This window comes from Nicotiana tabacum, chromosome 8 (assembly GCF_000715075.1).
Source record: "Nicotiana tabacum cultivar K326 chromosome 8, ASM71507v2, whole genome shotgun sequence".
NCBI lineage: Eukaryota > Viridiplantae > Streptophyta > Magnoliopsida > Solanales > Solanaceae > Nicotiana > Nicotiana tabacum.
The window spans coordinates 46,867,878-46,884,205 of record NC_134087.1 but is presented as its reverse complement, the minus strand read 5'-3'; positions in this window follow the sequence as shown (position 1 = coordinate 46,884,205).

Genomic DNA, 16,328 nt, shown 5'->3' with positions numbered 1-16,328 from the left:
AAATGGGTTGAAGCAGCATCATACAAGGCAGTGACTAAGAAAGTCGTAGCAAACTTCGTCCGCGACCGTATAGTTTGTCGGTTCGTAATTCCATAATCAATCATTACTGATATTGGTTCCAATCTCAATAGTGACTTGATGAATGCCATGTGTGAAACCTTTAGGATCAAACACAAGAATTCTACATCCTACAGAACTCAGATGAATGGAGTCGTAGAGGCCGCCAATAAGAATATCAAGAAGATACTAAGGAAAATGATAGAGAAGCATAAGCAGTGGCACGAGAAGTTATCACTTGCTTTATTGGGGTATCGCACCATAGTCCGCACATCAACCGGGGCAACCCCCTATATGCTGGTTTACGGTACAAAGGTTGTTATTCCCACTGAGGTAGAAATTCCTTCCCTAAGGATCATACAGGAAGCTGAACTCGACAATGTAGAATAGGCGAAAAGTCGTTACGAATAGCTAGCTCTTACAGACAGAAAGAGAATGAATACAGTTTTCCATGGTCAGCTTTATCAGAACAGAATGACCAGAGCCTTCAACAAAAGTGTCAAGCCAAGACAATTCGCACCGGGGCAGCTGGTGCTAAAGAAGATTTTCCCGCATCAAGATGAGGCTAAAAGGAAGTTCTCTCCCAACTGGAAGGGTCCGTACATGGTCCACCGGGTTCTAACAGGAGGAGCCCTCATACTTGCAGAAATGGACGGAGAAGTTTGGCCAAAGTCGATCAATTCAGATGTAGTGAAGCGATACTATGTGTAATCTTTATGCTTTCCTTCATGATGTAATTTGAACTACGCCTGACCTGATTCCCGTTTAAGAGGGGATACATAGGCAACCTTATGGGTTCGGTCACAATTCAATAAAAATTTTATTTCCCCCGCTATTGGAAACTGGGGAAATTTTTTGAGGAGGACCCTCAAAATTCCGAAGTGATTTCAGCCATTCGTCGCAAGCAGCCGTCAGAAGTAGTAGCCCGGAAAACTGGGGCAGAATTTTTAGGAGGACCCTCAAAATTCCGGAGCAAGAGAGGTTGCAATGTCTTGGACCATGTCGCAGTCGTAGGTTCATCTAAGGAAAACTATTCTCGATTATGTATTTTTTTTACTAAATCGTCCATGTCTATTACCAAAGTTATTTCGTTTAGCAGTGCTACCCCAATAATATGCACAGTATCACCGGAACAGAGCCGAGCAGGTCAAGTAGAGCCAGCGGGAATACGAACTAACCCCCCCTTTACAAAACTCTCGATTTTCTTTGGATGCAGGCACTTGAGTTGCAAAATCATCAAATATACTATACACTCACAAGTATCACATTACTCGGAAATACTACTCTTAGAATCGTCGCACTTGCTCATAGCTACTATCTGCACGCAGTGTCCCCAACAGACATAGTATCCCCAGCAGTCGCAATATCGCAATCCGCTATCAGCTAAGAAAATTCTATGATTATTTGCCTTTTTTACTTCCAGCATAAGGCTACCATTCTGCCTTCCGAGACTAAGCTCTGTCTCCATCTACATTCTCTGTATTGCATAAGGCTACCATTCTGCCTTTCGAGACTAAGCTCTGTCTCCATCTGCCTTCTCTGCATTGCATAAGGCTACCATTCTGCCTTCCGAGACTAAGCTCTGTCTCCATCTGCATTCTCTGCATTGCATAAGGCTACCACTCTGCCTTCCGAGGTTAAGCTCTACCTCCATCTGCATTCTCTGCATTGCATAAGGCTACCATTCTGCCTTCCGAGGTTAAACTCTACCTCCATCTGCATTCTCTGCATTGCATAAGGCAACCATTCCGCCTTCCGAGGTTAAGCTCTACCTCCATCTGCATTCTCTACATTACATAAGGCTAAAATTTTGCCTTCCAAAGTTAAGCTCTACCTCCATCTGCATTCTCTGCGTTGCATAAGGCTACCATTCTACCTTCCGAGACTAAGCTCTGTCTCCGTCTGCATTTCCTGCATTGCATAAGGCTACCATTCTGCCTTCCGAGACTAAGATCTATCTCTATCTGTATTCCCTGCATTGCATAAGGCTACCATTCTGCCTCCCGAGGTTAAGCTTTACCTCCATCTCGCATGGCTGAAAGATCGCCACCCTCATTTACTTCTTGCATGGCTGAAAGATCGCCGCCTTTATTTACTTCTTGCATGACTGAAAGATCGCCACCTTCATTTACTTCTTGCATGGTTGAAATATCGCCATCTCATTTACATTTTCATGGAAGAAAGATCGCCACCCTACTGCATCTCATGGGCTGAAAGATCGCCAAATTATCCGAGGGCATCATCGTTCAGAGGCACCATTTGCATAGCTCGAGAACACCATGCCATGGCCCAAGGATCCCTTTTAATCTATTGCATATCATTATTCAAAGTTATCATGGTTCGGAGGCATCATCCTCGTAGCCCGAGAGCATCATTTCACGGCCCGGGAATCCTTTATTATACGCTTCATGGCCCAGGACATCATGGTCCAAGGACGTCATCCTAACCGTCCAAAGACAACATTCATGGTCCAACGGGAACTTGCATCATGTTTAAATTTACGCACAATATACACTTGTATTGCTTATTTGCAGGTAAACCGGCGAGCAATGACTGTCTCAGCAGGAGCAACCCCGCTCCAGTTCCCACAACTCTACCATCTAACCATCCATCCAAACCCGAACATCTCGTCCGTTCTTGAAAATCTCCATCGGCATATTCCGCCGACGAATCCTAAACTACATATGGCCTGATTTCTATAAGACCAGGGATGTGTAGGCAGCTCAGGAACCAGAGCACCGTCAAGTTCTTCAAACTGTTTCGTTCGGTCAAATTGGCCATCATATCTTTACCCGACAACTCTTTCATCCTTCCCGGATAAAGAGGGGCAGCTGTTGATACCCAATTTTTTCCTATGTATTTTTACATGCAAATACTTTCAAAATAGTATATATATGCATATATAAGTATGTCCAAGTGTTTCAATAATTTTCCTAATTTCTAAAAGATTTTTAAACTGATTTATTACCCATTTTAGCAGCACGAAAACCAATAATTATTCCCAAAGTTTTTATTTTAGTGAATAACTTACTTTATTCTTATATTTATACCAAAATATAGCTAGTGTAATTTTTATACATTTTATACAAATTTATTTGGTATTTTAAAAGCTAAATTGCATATAATTGCAATTTTAGCCTATTTTAAGAGTAATAGCATTTTATAATTATGAAATTGGTTCCAATATTTTTAAATTATTATTTATATATTATTAACTGATCCAGTACTTTTAATTTTCTTTTAAAGTCATTTTTACTATTTTTGTATAATAGAAAGGGAAAACTGGCAATTTAAAATCTAACCCATTTTTATTTCAATTATATCCAAATTTGATCCCCTTAATTGACCCAATTTCAAGCCCAATTTCGGACCAGCCCAATTCAAATTTAACCCGCCCCTGACCCAACTAATTTAACCCGTCCGGCCTTCCTTCTTGATCCAGGCCGTTGATCATTTTGATCAACGACCACGATTTCCCCTTTCCTTTTTAATTCACAAACACTACCCTAATCCCCTCATTTCTTACCAACCGCCGCCTCTGAACTCTCAAACTCTCTCAAACACTCTTGAACCTTCCCTAACCCTAGCCCCCTCTCACCGTCTCCCATCGTAAACTCACCGTAATCCATGGCTTCTCATGCCATGGGAGTCTTAAACTCACTTTCCTTTGCTCTTGTACACTTGGTACTTGAAGATTTGGGGTCTGACCTTGAAGGATCTCACTCATATCTTTGCCGGCTCAAGGTTTCACAACCATCTCCGGCTTTGCTCCGGCGTATCCTGGTCTTATGAGCCTGTTTCTGACTTATCCGACTCGGATCGGAGACCTTTTCAAAGCCTTTCTCATTCTAGGGTTCTTCTGAAACCCTAACCCTTCGAGGTTTTCTCCAATTTTCTTAGATCTGTTATATATCTATGCTTTACTTGAGTTTTCAAACCATTTCCCCAATTTCTTCTTTCAAAAAATTATTTTTTTAAGGGTCTTTCTTTTCCGATCTAGGGTTTTCTGAAATGTTTAGGTGATTTCTGACTTTTCTTTTCCTTTATGTGTACTTGCTCCTACTGTGTTCTTGTACTCTTCCTTTTATCATGCTCTTGTATGACTATCTTACTGTGTTCTTCTATATGTGCTTTTCTGCTATAATTTCTGATGTTTTTGTGTTCTTCTACTGTACTTTCCTACTAAGTTCTTAAAGTTTTTTGTTTGCCTTCTACTGAGCCCTGTTTAAGTTCCTTTTAGAAAACTACTTAAGCATGTTTCTTCTACTATTCCTACCAGTATTTCCGTTATGTTCTGTGAATCTCTCGACTGTATTTTCCTACCGTGTTCTAAAGTGTGCTTACTACTTTTCTTCTACTGAACTTTGTTTGAGTTCTTCTAAAAGAGCCTCTTAAGCATGTTTCCTCTGCTATTCTTATCAGTATTTTCCATTCTATCCTCTGAATCCTGCTACTGTTTGCATGTTACTTTGCTATCATGTTCTCTCATGAGTTCTGAAAGAAGCATGTTAGAAGCTTCAATTCTCCTCTGAAACCTCTACACATATCTCGACTTAACTTGCTTGCCCTCTCCTTTATGTTTTCTAGTTTGTTCGAACTAGGGCTTTATTTCAAAGACCCCTTTGATCTTTCAGACTGGTTTTAAACCTCTGAATGAGTTTGGATATCCTTGTTTTCATACAATGTTGAACCTTTTCTTTCTACTGATTTTACAAAGTCTTGCAGTTCTTTCTTGTTTAAGCTTGTCTGTATGCTTTTATATGTGTGTTGAACCTTTCTTTAAAAGGCTTTCTAACTTATGATTGATTCAGAATATTTTTTTTAGGATTGATTGATTGTTACTATTTTCCTTAAGTAAAACCTTTCCGTACTTTTCCTTACTTGGTTCATTCGTACAAAGCCTTCAATTTTGATTTCTTGGCTGTTAACTGATTTCCTTTCCTTACTTGCGCAAACCGTGTGCTATCAGACTTTTTCCTTAAATAAATCTCTGTGTATTTACCCTTCTTGTACTTCTTTGGAAAAGGTTTTGATCAATCCCTTTCCTTAATAGTTTTGCCCGGTTGAAATTAGAATCCCTTAATCAAAGGGAAATTTTTGTCATTGATTTTCAAATCATTCTCCGACCTTATTCTGCTTGCCTTCTACACTATAAAAGGGCACAACCCTTCTGCACTTTAACACACTCTCAATTTAAAACTTTTATACTACTCAAGTATCATAGTTCTCTAATCATAGCATTCTGACTATTTGCTTGCACTTTGGCTTCACAAGACTACTGCTTTCTTTTCTTGTTTCCTGAAACTGGTATGTTCTAGTTTGATTTTCAGCCTCGTCCCAATGTGTTTATTTTACAGCTTCTACACCCATGTCTGCTTTACTGCCTATGTTTAATTTTAATTTCTTTTACTTGTTTCTGCTATGAATCCCTGTACCCCTATTCCCCTCTATGTGATTTGAGTTGTAGTTCATGACATGACAATATGCAAGTTATTGTTTATGTCTGGACTTGATACCTTAGTGGATCCTGACTCCCAAAACAATGTGTTCTAACAAACTTGTGGGGTGTGCCAGCGCTTCCCATTGCTTGGTATGCCCACTAGCCTGTCCCTGTTTCTATACCACTACCCTTTCCCCTTCTCAAACTCTGCACTTACACTTACTCTTAGTTTCTAAGCTCTGCCCCCCTCCTGTAAGCCTTGCCTTGGGACCTTGAGTTCCCTATGAACTTGGATACTCGAGGGCTGGCCCTTCCACACTGCACTATGTTCTTAATCATGTATGTGTTTGGGTGTGAGCACTGCCCGGAGTCTATTTGAGGCTCTTTGGGAACTCTGACACATCCAAATAAGAGAAAGGCTTTGGTTCATGATCTCTTGAAGTTGGTTCATCTCATATTTCAGACCTGGAGTCTGAATTACGCTCCCCTTGGTTGTACTTTAATTTCTGATGTAATTTTGCTTTTCTTATTCATTCTGGGCTGTAATAATTTGTAATAACTATTGGGGCTGTTAGTGAAAAAGGGAGGGTAAATCATGCATGCAATAGGGGTAGATATCATGTTCATAGGTATTTATTATAATTTTGCAATCATGTCCTGCTTTCATTTCTGCGTTTTCATATAAAAATCCTGTTTATAGGTTCTGCGTTTTCATATAGAAATCCTGTTTATATGTTCTGAATTTTCATATAAAAATCATGTTTATAGGTTATGCATTTTCATATAGAAAACATGTCTATAGGTTCTACATTTCATAATGCTGCATATCATATAGATAACCTGTCTATAGGACTTCTAGAATTCTGCATATGCATCTATCACTAGGCAAACGTGTTCACAGGTTTTAATAACAAACAGTATTTTAGATACCATGCCTATAGGACTCCTGCATTTTTATTTCGACTATAAACATTTTTTAAATCAATAGCGCTTAGAAAGCATGCCTATAGGGGTAATCAACCAACTCTGAGTCGCCTCGCTCGTTTTAAGTTTAATTTGTAGAACTTGGTAAAAAACTAGCAACCTTTCTGTAATCAGTTTACATCTTTGTTTCTGAAACTAATAGATAGCATGCCTATAGGTTTCGCCTAACACCTAGGCTAGCTTTAAGGTAAAAGCTATAATTGCGCCAGTTTCTGATAATTTCAACCAGCGGGCATGCCTAATTTGGATTTTTTATCTGAAAATATGTGATAAATTAGCCTGCTTTAACATTTTTTTCAGTTTAATTCAGGCCATAACCAATATATGTAAGACATGCTAAACAATCTGTCTTTAAGTTGAGGAGGCCTGTTTGAGCCTTTTAATGTTATGTGTTTTCCCATATCTGCCCTATGTGTTTTGTTTGTCGCCCTAGATTTTGTCCTTTAAACCATAAAAGCCCAATCTCCCTTCCCTTTAGGACTAGTAGTCCCAAATGCCTCCAGGACTGATAGGATTGGGACGGGTAAGAGCATGCAATAAGTAACGAAACTATTCTGCGTTTTAATACCTTAACGGGGTGGGAAAGGGTAGATATGGATATGATGACCGGTGCGCTAATACCACGTGTAACCCCTCTTCTGAGGAGTGATTACCGGGTATTGCATTGATGTGATCCATATTATTTGTAAACCTAGGACTCCCTTCCCTTTACTTGTGTATTTTATTACTTTTCAGAATTTTCAAACTATTTCCTCAAAATTTCCGCTTTCTTTGTTTCTTCAAACTTTAATTTATTTGCAGCCATAATGTGACAATCCCTCATATTTGAAACCTTTATTTGTTTACTTGTTACTTGTACTTAAAGTTACAATTGTAGCCTGGCCGGGAACCATACTAGTGGATCCTGAGGGGTGCCTAACAACCTTCCCCTCGGGATAATTTCTAGCCCTTACCCAATCTCTGGTTTTCTAGATCAATTCCTTCCTAGTGTCCTAATGCACTTTAATCATTAGGTGGCGACTCTTCAAATGTAAACCCAATTCCCAAAAGGGAACGGGTTGTCCTCCAAATGTCATAAACCCGATTTCGCAAGAAAAACGGGGCAAGACAGCCCCTATGACCAGACTGACCCAGAAGGGTGCTCCATTCTAGTGGATAGAAGAGTGTGAGGGGAGCTTTCAGAAGCTCAAGACAACTTTGACTACAACCCCTGTTTTGATATTGTCTACAGGTTCGGGATCTTATACTGTCTATTGTGATGCCTCGAGGATTGGCTTTGGAGCGGTTTTAATACAGGACGGTAGGGTGATTGCCTACGTGTCCAGACAGTTGAAGGTTCACGGGATGAATTATCCTATCCACGACCTTGAGTTAGCTGCCATTGTTTATGCCCTAAAGATCTGTCGTCATTATCTGTATGGGGTTTCTTGTGAGATTTATACTAATCATCGGGGCTTGCGGCACCTATTCAAGCAAAAGGATCTAAACTTGCGCCAGAGGAGGTGGTTAGAGTTGTTGAAGGACTATGATATCACTATTTTGTATCACCCGGGCAAGGCCAATGTGGTGGCTGATGCCTTGAGTCGCTGGGCAGAGAGTTTGGGGAGTTTGGCTTATTTACTAGCATCGGAGAGGCCTATGGCGATGGATGTTCAGGCCTTAGCTAGCCAGTTTGTGAGATTGGATCTTTCGGAGCCCAGTCGGGTTCTAGCTTGCGTGGTTTCTCGGTCTTCCTTATTTGATCTTATCAGGGAGCATCAGTATGATGACCCTCGTTTGCTTGTCCTCAAGCACAAGGTTCAGCATGGTGATGCTAGAGATGTGACCATTGGTGATGACGGGGTATTGAGGATGCAGGGTTGGATTTATGTACCCAATATTGATGGGCTTCGGGGGTTGATTCTAGAGGAGGCCCATAGTTTGCGGTATTCCATTCATCCAGGTGCCGCGAAGATGTATCAGGATTTGAGATAACACTATTATTGGAGGCAAATGAAGAAAGATATAGTTGGATTTGTGGCTCAGCGCCTCAACTGTCAGCATGTGAAGTATGAGCACCAGAGACCAGGTGGGTTGCTTCAGTAGATAGAGATTTTGGAGTAGAAAAGGGAGCGAATCACCATGGACTTTGTAGTTGGGCTCCCACGGACTTTGAGAAAGTTCGATACTATTTGGGTGATTGTGGATCGACTAACCAAGTCCGCACACTTCATTCCTGTGTACTACCTATTCTTCAGAGCGGTTGGCGGAGATTTATATCTGGGATATTGTTCGTCTACATGGTATTCCAGTTTCCATCATTTCAGATAGAGGTACTCAGTTCACATCACGGCTCTGGAGGGCCGTTCAGCATGAGTTGGGTACAACGTTTCACCCTCAGATGGACGGACAGTTCAAACGCACTATTTAGATTCTTGAGGATATGCTCCGTGCGCGTGTGATTGAGTTTGGAGGGTCTTAGGATCAGTTCTTGCCATTGGCGGAGTTTGCCTACAACAACAGCTATCAGTCCAGCATTCAAATGGCACCGTATAAGACTTTATATGGTAGGCGGTGTAGATCCCCGGTAGGTTGGTTTGAGCCGGCTGAGGCTAGATTATTGGGAACAGACTTGGTTCAGGATGCTTTGGAGAAGGTTAAGGTGATTCAGGATAGACTCCGTACAGCCTAGTCCAAACAGAAGAGTTACGCATACAAGAAGGTTTGTGATGTTTCCTATATGGTTAGAGAGCGGGTTCTGCTGTGGGTTTCGCTTATGAAAGGCGTCATGAGATTTGGGAAGAAAGGGAAGTTGAGTCCGAGGTTTATTGGTCCTTTTGAGATATTGCGGCGTGTTGGGGAGGTTGCTTATGAGCTTGCCTTACCTCCCAGCTTGGCAGGATTTCATTCGGTATTTCATGTTTCGATGCTCCAGAGGTATCATAGTGATCCGTCGGATGTGTTGGATTTCAGTTCAGTTCAGTTGGCCAAGGATCTATCTTATGTTGAGAAGCTAGTGGCAATATTGGACAGGCAGGTAAGAAAGCCGAGGTCAAAGAACATTGCATAAGTAAAGGTTCAGTGGCGGGGTCAGCCGGTCGAGGAGGCGACCTGGGAGACCGAGCAGTATATGCGCAGCAGTTACCCTCATCTTTTCACTACTTCAGGTATTTCGCTATGCTTTTCGAGGATGAATGAATGTTTAAGTGTAGGAGGATGTAACGACTCGGCCGGTCATTTTAAGAATTTACGCCCCGATCCCCTATTAACTGCTTTCCCCATATTTGTTTCAGCTAGTGTGAGTTGCCGGGAGGGATTATTTTGAGTTTCGTAGAGTTTTGGGACACTTAGTCCCTAAATGAGAGCTTAAGTTTTGAAAATTTGATCGTAGTCGGAAAAGTGTGAAGACAGCCTCGGAATAGAATTTTGATGGTTCCGTTAGCTCCGTTGGGTGATTTCGGGTTTAGGAGCATGTTCGGATTATATTTTGGAGGTCTGTAGCTAATTTAGGCTTGAAATGCCGAAAGTTGAATTTTTGAAGTTTCCGGTTCGATAGTGAGATTTTGATCCGAGGGTTGGAATGGAATTTTGGACGTTGGAGTAGCTCCAGTAGTGTTGAATGTGACGTGTGTGCAAAATTTTAGGTCATTCAGACAAGGTTTCATAGACTTTTTTATCAAAAGTGTATTTTGAGAGTTTTTTTTGAAGTTCTTAGGCTTGAATCCGATGCTAATTAGTTGATTCGATGTTGTTTGAGGTGCTTGGAAGATTTGAATAAGTTTGGATAGTGGTATATGACTTGTTTGTGCTTTTGGTTGAGGCCTCGGGGGCCTTGGGATGATTACGGATGGATAATGGGAAGTTGGAAACTTGGAGTTTGCAGGTGAAGTTCTTTGGGCTGTTGTCATAACCGCATCTGCGGTTGAGAGGCCGCTGATGTGACTCCCGCATATGCAGAATTTAGCCACAAAAGCGGCCAGCTGAGGAAAATCAAGGAGCCGCAGGTGCGGAAGGGTTCACGTACCTACGTGACCGCAGATGCGGTGAGTACGTCGCAGGTGCGAATTTTGGGACATTAATGAGTTTCGCAGGTGCGGTCGTTTTTCCGCAGGTGCGGTCCCTTGACCGCATAAGCAGAAGTGCTGGGCAGAAAAATCAGAAATTCGAGGGTTTAGTTTCAAAAGTTAGAAATTGATTTGGGAGCTCGGGATTGGCGATTTTGAGAGGGATTTTCACTTGGGTTTTTTTGGGTAAGTAATTCTTACTCGGTTTTGATTGTTTTCCACGAATCTATGCTTAAATTCATCCTTTAAATTCGAATTTGGGGTGGAAAAACTGAAGAAAAGTTTGAAAAGTTCTTAGACCTAACATTTGAATTTGGATCAAGATTTTTGATGTCGGATTGGGGTAATTTTGATATAAATGAACTCGTGAGAGTATGAGGATTCTAAAAATGTAAATTTTACCCGATTTCGAGACGTGGGCCCGGAGGGCATTTTGGTCATTTTACCTAATTTCGCGTATTAGCTTAGAATTTATTTGTAGAATCATTTACTTGAAGTGTTATTTAAATTATGCAATTGAACTGAATAGATTTGGGTCATTTGGAGTCAAGTACTCATGGCAAGAGCGTGGTTTCGGGTTGATTTTGAGCTGGTTCGAGGTAAGTGGCTTGCCTAACCTTGTGTGGGGGACATTTCCCTTAGGATTTGGTATTGTGGTAATTGAAATGCCTTATATGTGAGGTGACGTGTGCGTACTTGGTGTACATGGCAGTGATAGCATCAGAGGACCAGGTCCACTTAAGTGATTTTTCAAGATCACTCTTCACTCTTCCTAGTTCTTCTTAAAGTTGTTTGTTTTTCTCAAGCTCAGCACACAAACTAGACTTCACTGAATTTAACTCACTTTCAAGCTTAATATGTGCCTCACTTGCAACTTTCTTTCCTTTTTGAGAATTTTCAGGCCTACTCTCTATTTAAGTTCCCCAATTGTTTCCTTTAGGTCCACGACCACCACTAATAGGTCATCTCTCTCATGTTCAATGTTAGTAACTCTCTCAGTTAAGACTTCTTTTTCCTTTCTTACACACTCAATGGTCTCTTTCAGGTCTACCACAACAATCATTAGATCATCTATTTCATGTTCTATATTTGCAATTTTTTCATCCAAGGCATCCTTCTCTTTTTTCAGGTTCTCAATTGTTTTCTTTAATCAACCACAACGACTACTAGGTCATCTCTAGACTGTTCTGCTTCTCCTAATTCCATTGTTAAAGCATCTTATCATTTATAAGACTGAGATAAGCATCAATTAGCATATTTGCCAAAGACATGAGCTTTTAGGAGAATAAGATTTCAGATTTCTCTGAACATCCAAAAATTTACCTCATCATCGTTATCTTCATCATAATCAGACTGAGCCATCAAGGCAAAGATTGAGTCATACTCAATTGCTTCACTTTCTACTACCATCATTGAACTATCCCTATGAACATTTTCTTCTTCAGATTCGCTGGAGGAGTCTCCCCATGCAACAAGAGCTTGCCTCACAACATTGTCAGCGACATTTTTCCTCTTGAAGAGTTTATCAGGAACCGGGTTCCTCTTGGCTGCTTTGTTAGAGTTGTTTTTGTACTGATCTTGCTTTAGGATAGGGCAATCCTTGATGAAGTGTTGAAGTGTCCTGGTTTGCCACATTTATGACAAATGTCATAATTTATTAGCTTGCTAGAACTACCCCCTTTTGGAATGCCTCCATTCCTGCTAACCATTTTCTGGAATCTTCTTGTCAAGTAAGCCACATCATCATCCTCACCACTTGAATCATTGTTGTCTGTCTTGAAGACCAGATTCTTCTCCCTTTTTGGCTCTCTTCTTTCATTGTCCTTCTTCTTCTTCTTCTTCTTCTCATATGTTTTCAAATTCCAACAAGCTCATCTATGGTCAGCGTCTTGCAAGTCCTTTGCCTATGTGATAACGTTCACCTTGCTTTCCCAGGAGCTGGGTAGAACACTAAGAATTTTATTGACAAGCTTGTTTCTTGAAATGATTTCCCCAAAAGAGTGGAGCTCATTGATGATAGAGGTAAATCGAGTATTCATATCTTGAATGGATTCATCGTTCTTCATCCTGAAGAGCTCGTATTCAGTTGTAAGCATGTCAATCTTTGATTGCTTGGCCTGTGTTGTTCATTCATGAGCTGTTTGAAGAGCTTCCTAGATTTATTTTGCTGATTGGCATGTTGATATCCTGTTACATTCATCAGGACCAATGCCACAAACAAGAATTTTCTTAGCACAAAAATTCTTTTCTATAGCTTTTCGATCAGCGTCATTGAATTCCTTCCTCGTCTTGGGAATGGCTACAGTTGGGTCTCCAAGATTCTTGGTGGGAACAAAGGGTCCATCACATATGACATCTCATAGCTTGGAATCTTCAGCCCAGATAAAGTCGTGCATCCTAGTCTTCCACCATCCATAATATTGATAGTTGAACCTTGGTGGTCTGTAAGTAGACTGGCCTTCTTCGAAGTTTGGCAGAGCAGCCATGAGGATCATTTCTAGGTGTTAACCAGATAGAAAAAACCTGCTCTAATACCAATTGATAGAATTTTAGGGTCCACCAAACTATATAGAGAACCAGGTTCTCTATTAGTTCTCACAGAAACCACGCACACTGCAGTAAGTAAATGACAAGAGAAATTTTACGTGAAAAATTCCCAGCTCAACAGGATTAAAAACCATGACTTACCTTTGTAGGATTTCAACTTCACTATTGAGCAACTTTAGATTACAACTTATGTAACCTAGGAATTAACCTTTTAATCCTTCACTAACTTGTAACACTCTATTACAAGCCACTTTGTAATAACTCTATTATAAAGACTTTACAACTCGACTAACTCTAGCCAAGATACAAACACAAGAGTTTATGATTTTTAAAGGGTTTTCATACACAATGATTCTAAGTAAGCTAAGTAGGAATTATAAATAAGAACTTTTACAAACTTACAACTCAACTAAGGACATATAATAACTTGATATGAGAACTAGTCCGTAGCAGTGTTGTTCTTTGTTCTTGATGCACTTGAGAATCATTTGCTGGATGATCAATCACGTGAGAGTTCTTGAGTAAATTCTCTAAGTGTTCAAGTAATTTGTTTTACCGTCCTTGATGTTACTAATGCATGTGTGACAAGGTAGGTAAAAGACCTTCCCCATAACGTTGACTGTTTCACTGTTCCTGTACTGTAGCGTGTGCAGGCAACAACTTTTCCAGCTGGAGAGTTGACTTCGTACAGTTACATCGGGAGCTGGTAGTGACCTGTTCCCTCAGTTGTTCCTTTGACTCTGAGGAGTTGAACTGTGCCCCAACTGGAGACATGTTGATCTTTTAAGGTCCTGAAGAAGTGTATCTAGTTCTTTACAGTAAGTTTCTTAGATCAACAAAACATAACATGGATACACATATAACCTATCAGTGTTAATTTGATGTGTCAGTGTGTTAAATGTGGACATTTTATTTATTAAATTGACGGTGTTGATACCCAATTTGTCCCTATGTATTTTTACAGGCAAATACTTTCAAAATAGCATATATATGTATATATAAGTATGTTCAAGTGTTTCAATAATTTTCCTAATTTCTAAAAGATTTTTAAACTGATTTATTGCTCATTTTAGCAGCACGAAAACCAATAATTATTCCCAAAGTTATTATTTGGGTGAATAACTTACTTTATTCTCATATTTTTACCAAAATATAGCTAGGGCAATTTTTATACATTTTTTACAAATTTATTTGGTATTTTAAAAGCTAAATTGCATATAATTGCAATTTTAGCCTATTTTAAGACTAATAGCATTTTATAATTATGAAATTGGTACCAATATTTTTAAATTAATATTTATATATTATTAACTGATCCAGGACTTTTAATTTGCTTTCAAAGTCATTTTTACTATTTTTGTAAAATAGAAAGGCAAAAACTGGTTATTTAAAATCTGACCTATTTTTATTTCAATTATAGCCAAATTTGATCTCCTTAATTGACCCAATTTAAAGCCCAAATTCGGACCAGCCCAATTTAAATTTAACCAGCCCGGCCTTCCCTCTTGATCCAGGCCGTTGATCATTTTGATCAACGGCCATGATTTTCCCTTTCCTTTTTAATTCACAAACACTACCCTAATCCCCTCATTTCTTACCAACCGCCGCCTCTGAACTCTCAAACTCTCTCAAACACTCTTGAACCTTCCCTAACCCTAGCCCCCTCTCACCGTCTCCCACTGTAAACTCACTGGAATCCATGGCTTCTCAAGCCATGGGAGTCTTAAACTCACCTTCCTTTGCTCTTGTACACTTGGTACTTGAAGATTTGGGGTCTGACCTCGAAGGTTCTCACTCAGATCTTTGCTGGCTCGAGGTTTCACAACCACCTCCGGCTTTTCTCCGGCGTATCCTGGTCTTATGAGCCTGTTTCTGACTTATCCGACTCAGATCGGAGACCTTTTCAAAGCCTTTCTCATTCTAGGGTTCTTCTGAAACCCTAACCCTTCGGGGTTTTCTCCTATTTTTCTTAGATCTGTTATATATTTATGCTCTACTTGAGTTTTCAAACCATTTCCCCAATTTCTTCTTTCAAAAAATTATTTTTTTAAAGGTCTTTCTTTTCCGATCTAGGGTTTTCTGAAATGTTTAAGTGATTTCTGACTTTCCTTTTCCTTTATGTGTACTTGCTCCTACTGTTTTCTTGTATTCTTCCTTTTATCATGCTCTTGTATGACTATCTTACTATGTTCTTCTATATGTGCTTTTCTGCTATAATTTCTGATGTTTTTGTGTTCTTCTACTGTACTTTCCTACTAAGTTCTTAAAGTTTTTTGTTTGCCTTCTACTGAGCCCTGTTTAAGTTCCTTTTAGAAAACTCCTTAAGCATGTTTCTTCAACTATTCCTACCAGTATTTCCGTTATGTTCTGTGAATCTCTCGACTGTATTTTCCTACCGTGTTCTAAAGTGTGCTTACTACTTTTCTTCTACTGAACTTTGTTTGAGTTCTTCTAAAAGAGCCTCTTAAGCATGTTTCCTCTGCTATTCTTATCAGTATTTTCCATTCTATCCTCTGAATCCTGCTACTGTTTGCATGTTACTTTGCTATCATGTTCTCTCCTGAGTTCTAAAAGAAGCATGTTATAAGCTTCAATTCTCCTCTGAAACCTCTACACATGTCTCGACTTAACTTGCTTGCCCTCTCCTTTATGTTTTCTGGTTTGTTCGAACTAGGGATTTATTTCAAAGACCCCTTAGCTCTTTCAGACTGGTTTTAAACCTCTGAATGAGTTTGGATATCTTTATTTTCATACAATGTTGAACCTTTTCTTTCTACAGATTTTACAAAGTCATGACAGTTCTTTCTTGTTTAAGCATGTCTGTATGCTTTTATATGTGTGTTGAACCTTTCTTCAAAAGGCTTTCCAACTTATGATTGATTCAGAATCTTTTTTTTAGGCTTGATTGATTGATACTGATTTTCCTTAAGTAAAACCTTTCCTCACTTTTCCTAACTTGGTTCATTCGTACAAAGCCTTAAATTTTGATTTCTTGGCTGTTAACTGATTTCCCTTCCTTACTTGCACAAACCATGTGCTATCAGACTTTTTTCTTAAATAAATATTTGTGTATTTACCCTTCTTGTACTGCTTTGGAAAAGGTTTTGATCAATCCCTTTCCTTAATTAGTTTTGCCCGGTTGAAATTAGAATCCCTTAATCAAAGGGAAATTTTTGTATTTGATTTTCAAATCATTCTCCTACCTTATTCTGCTTGCCTTCTACACTATAAAAGGGCATGACCCTTCTGCATTTTAA